Below are 5808 nucleotides of genomic sequence, written 5' to 3' on the forward strand. Positions count from 1 at the left end.
TTACCGTATTCTGAAAAATATATTAAACACATTGTAATTTGATGACATTTCGTTAAATCATCAGACTTAAGTGACATTTTGTTTAACATGATATGATATTTAGTGACACGTTTATATCATTTTATATTTTGTGGCATTTTAAAAGAATAAATGTTTATGCAATCGCAATCAGCCTCATATATGTCAATCCAAACGTGTATTGCAACCATGGTGACATACCTGTAACATTTTGAAGCATAACAAACAAAACAATTTAGATTTTAAAAATGGAGGGATCTCGATTTGTGATTATACTTGTAACTATGTGTCGAGTTATAGCTTTTATAAACGAGACATACGAATATAAACGTCTGCCTTTTAAATCGATGCAGTTATACAATAAACACAAAAGTGGTCAGTATTGTCTATCAGACTAAACAGGTTCTAGTGTACGGTATAATTTGTAAATGCACGATCCGGCTCACGATATTATGTACACGTTTGGTAAACGTTTTCTATAAAGATGTTTTTTTTTTTCATTATTTGCTATAGAACAAATATGTTTTATCAATCCTTACATTTTGAATATAAATATTTAAAATATTTACAGAAATGACATGTTTATCATTTTTTTTAAACAGAGAGCTCGACCATACACACGTACCATTATTTTACCGTCACTTTGTATTTGGATAGTAGTAATGTTTCATTGATTGTTGGTTGCTTTACTTTCTGTGGTAAACATTTTATGTATGTTTAGGACAAGAACATGTTAAGAATATATACAATAGTAAAGTTCTATAATAGAGGAGGTCCAGAATATAGGTCGAAAAGTTTGATTGAAATTGAGGCCATGTTAAATAGGGTCATACATGTTTCCTTGCAGCAGGGCACAGTTGGAAGAGTCATAAATGTGCAGAGGGTGTGTCATTCTCTTAACAAGGGATATCATTGCTGGTCGGAGGAAGACCAAGAGATACCATATTTATATCACCCAGTCATCTTTGGGGTCGACTACCGACGGACGCCAAATGATGGTTGGTAATAACTTACATGGGCTTGAAAGTTACTTTATTGTTTGAGGCATACATAAACCAACAGGTTTGGCCAAATACAGCTAAGCTAAGAAACGCAGTTGTAGATCAATAGGTACTTAAGTGTAAATGTGAAATACCATATACCGAGCTGAAATTGAATAATATAGAATAAAAACAATGAACTGATGACAAAAAAGCTGACTGCAAAATGGTGATGTAGTATGGTTGACTGTAAATAATGTAAAGCATTTGAGTGAATAATAGAAAACTTATAACCTGAGAGAAGAAGCGCTCAGAAATTGTCGGTATAACAAACTATACAAATACTCAAATCACAGTATTAGTTGTTCCGTGTTAAATGTCATTGCTTTCGTGTAAAAGGAATAGAGTTTTAGTAATAAAAAAATTGCCAACGGCGGTTCCTTTTAGTTATTAAAATAATATGAGCAGAAACGTTCTTATCAATATTTATTTTCTTTCATTAGAAACTTTTTAACTTCTCTTTTAAAAACTAATTAATAAATGACATTGCTTTCGTGTAAATGGTGTTGGAAGAAAAAAATCACATTTTCTATGAGTTTCAATAAAAAAAACATTTGCCAACGGCGATGATTTTTAGTTATTAAAATAATTTCAGCGGAAACGTACTTTTCAATAATTATTTTCTTTAATGAGAAACGTTTCATAGATCCTCATTAAAAAAAAATGTCGAGTGATCTTGTTCAGTCGAAAAATACATAGATTATTAATAAGGATTCGACAAAGATTATCACCCTTATAAAAGCCTGCAGATGAGGTAAGACCACATGCATACGCTTATAGACAACAAGCTTACTGAACACGTATACAAATATGAAAATAGTGACATATCTACGATTAATTATTTTGACTGCATTAATTTGTTCAAACGCTTTTGACGAAAAAGTCGACAATGCATCATTTAAAAATGCAACCTTTTTTCAGTCGTCTTCGGATTCGGAAGCATCTATATCAGGTAAATATTAAGATGTTACTTTGATGTTATCTAATTATTGTTCAAATTAATGACTTATCTGTTATGTACATAATAACTGAATGAAATTAAAAAAAAGCAAAAACGCAAACAAAAAATATTTTATTGTGTGATAAGGGACATTAACGATTGCCCAACATCCCGAAAGCGAGTCCGTCATCTCTAATATAAAAGTTATTCTCCTCTTTAAGAGAACAATATTATATAATGAGTGTGTTAACTTTGCATTTTTCATTTGAATGTAATGAAGTACAAATAATTTTTTTAAATACGTCATATCAAGCTATTTAGCCCCAAGGGGAAACGAAATATGGTCACTTGGTCTTTTCCCGACAGGCAGTAAAACGCTTGCCAAAGTAGGGCGTCCTTATGGCTGTGCGGGATGTATCAAGTTCGCAGTCACGTCCGGTCAGATTGGGGACGTTAAATCCGATGTCTCATGTAAAGAGAGTGCCGCGCTTTTTGCACGTTACGAACCCTTGCAACAACTCTTTGAGAGGTCCGTAGGTGGCATGTTGTAAGGCAAAATATCTGTGTCCCTATCCAATATACCCTCATTTGCCAGTGGTAGTCCAAATTTCCCCGACCGTCATCCCGAATGTGCTTTATTACAAAATCTACCTATTGTATTTATTGTTAAATTGTTCTCGTCCTGAATATGCATGAAATATTTGCCACTGGACGTTAATCATTCAACAATCAATCAGATATTTATATAAGTTTATATATTTGAAAAATAATGTGGTAATTTTTTAAAAAAAAAAAATTTCCTGTTAACAAAAGTTTAAATTTTTCGAAAAACGAAGGATTTTCTTATTCCAGGCATAGATTTTCTTAGCCGTATTTGGCACAACTTTTTGGAATTTTGGATCCTCAATGCTCTTCAACTTTGTAATTGTTTGCCTTTATAAATATTTTGATATGAGCGTCACTGATGAGTCTTATGTAGACGAAACGCGCGTCTGGCGTACTAAATTATAATCCTGGTACCTTTGATAACTATCTAGGGGTTAAGACAAAATATGTTTACAATCATCTTTTGCATGTTGATATATCAGCGAATGACTATTTATATTTGGGCATAGGTTAAGCACATAATATATAAACCTACCAAAAGCAGTGTAAAAAAGTTTGAAATGATAATTTACCAACAATACAGCTTTTTGCTTACTCAATAAAAGTTTCTCTAAGCTGTATATGTCATATAATATGATATGAGTCTTGCATGATTGTTAAAAGGTATTCATATTGATTGATCGGTTGTTCTATGCTTACACTCATTGGCAGCAATTTACAATTATTTCAATATACAAGAAAAGCCGATGATAAAGGACGTGACGGTATTAAGGAAATGAACACACAAATAACCTTTTATCAGGGTATTTATAGACACCCCTAGAAAGTTGCTACAAGGGTTCAATGATTTGTAAAGAGCAGAGCCTCTCTATAGAATGAATCGAATTTAACGTTCTCCATCTATCCAGATATGGCTCTAAAGCCGAACACGCCACACAGCCAAATGGACACTCTCCTAAACCAAGGGTTTAATTGAAAATTTTTATAGAATGAAACGTCTAATACACATTGGAAAATACACTACAGTTCATTTAGATCATAAGCAAGCGAGAAATACTTTACTGTTCATTGAGAGTTTTGTTATTTAGATATTTGGTACGTCGTCAAACTTTTATTCAATATTTATCCAAAATGTGTATGAAAACTAGCTTGTCTGTTCTGGTTTATCTTGTTTCCGGGTTGTGTTCTGATTTACATGTACGTTTACCTAAAATATAGTACTCGAAAACTGACCAAAATGAAAATGAATCATAATTTGATACAAAGGAAAATAACAAACAAGAAAAGAACTCCGATGAAAATTCAAAACGGGAAGTCCATAATCAAATAGCAAAATCAAAAGCTCACACACTTCAAATGAATAGATAAAAACTGCCATAGTCCTGACTATGTACAATATATCAAATAAAAGCAACATATTTGACTATGTTTTTCTTGCTTAATTACTAGTCGGTCAATTTATATTTCCATAAATAAAATAACATTGTCCGTTTAATTCTATATGCTTTAACAAATACATTGCACACATAACATCTAGTAGTCAAAGCGACGTCGTTGCATTGTTTTAGTCATGTTTGTAGTATGTACAGTTTTTGGATGGTGTTAACTCCCCACTAACACTATACAGCATTACACCATTCACCATACACCATTACACCACACACCCTGTGCCATTACACGATACAATTTCAGATTTTGATCATAACAATTCTTATCATGTGTAGAGTTTCTATTTTTCATAAATAACACACACAGGTGTGTAGTGTTGCCTTCTTAATTGATGCATTTATACAACGAACAAAACAGTGTAAAGTATTTTGTATTATTTTGTGTATGACTTCATTTATTATTTAATTTTGTGAATTTATTAAACTTAAATGTGCATGATCAAGATTTCCTGAAGTTCTAATGCCTATTAAACGGGTTGTGCTATATTGTTGATGAATAAAACAGTATATTTGTAACGTGCTCCGGGTTCAATATATATGCATCATTTTACTAGACATGATACAGTAAATTGCATAAGGTAAGCTTAACAAAAATATCACTAAGCAGTCGTGATAATTTAACATTTATCCTTTGGGAAAATTGCAACCCTCATATAGGAATGACCTTCAAAGGTCACAGACAATAAACGTGATGAATTTCGATACAAAAATATTTGTAATATCGATAGAATAATGAATATATTTAAATTTTTCGTTTTGTATACTCATGAATACAATAACAATTTCTAAATTTGGTGCATTCCTGGGTTGATGTAAGTATAATTGTAACATTCATAGTCATACTAACATGACTATGTTGATGTAAGTATAATTGTAACCTTCATAGTCCATACTGACATGACTGGTTGATGTAAGTATAATTGTAACATTCATAGTCATACTAACATGACTGGTTGATGTTAGTATAATTGTAACATTTATAGTCATACTAACATGACTGGTTGATGTTAATATAATTGTAACATTCATAGTCATACTAACATGACTATGTTGATGTTAGTATTATTGTAACATTCATAGTCATACTAACATGACTATGTTGATGTTAGTATAATTGAAACATTCATAGTCATACTTACATGGCTATGTTGATGTTAGTATAATTGTAGCATTCATAGTCATACTAACATGACTATGTTGATGTTAGTATAATTGTAACATTCATAGTCATACTTATATGGCTATGTTGATGTTAGTATAATTGAAAAATTCATAGTCATATTGACATGGCTATGTTGATGTTAGTATAATTGTAACATTCATAGTCATACTAACTTGACTATGGTGATGTTAGTATAATTGTAACATTCATAGTCATACTAACATGACTCGTTGATGTTAGTATAATTGTCACATTCATAGTCATACTAACTTGACTATGTAGATGTTAGTATAATTGTAACATTAATAGTCATACTAACATGGCTATGTTGATGTTAGTATAATTGTAGCATTCATAGTCATACTAACATGACTATGTTGATGTTAGTATAATTGTAACATTCATAGTCATACTTACATGACTATGTTGATGTTAGTATAATTGTAGCATTCATAGTCATACTAACATGACTGGTTGATGTTAGTATAATTGTAACATTCATAGTCATACTAACTTGACTGGGTTGATGTTAGTATAATTGTAACATTCATAGTCATACTAACTTGACTATGTAGCTGTTAGTATAATTGTAAC

This window comes from Mytilus galloprovincialis, chromosome 11 (genome assembly GCF_965363235.1).
Source record: "Mytilus galloprovincialis chromosome 11, xbMytGall1.hap1.1, whole genome shotgun sequence".
NCBI classification, from domain to species: Eukaryota; Metazoa; Mollusca; class Bivalvia; order Mytilida; family Mytilidae; genus Mytilus; species Mytilus galloprovincialis.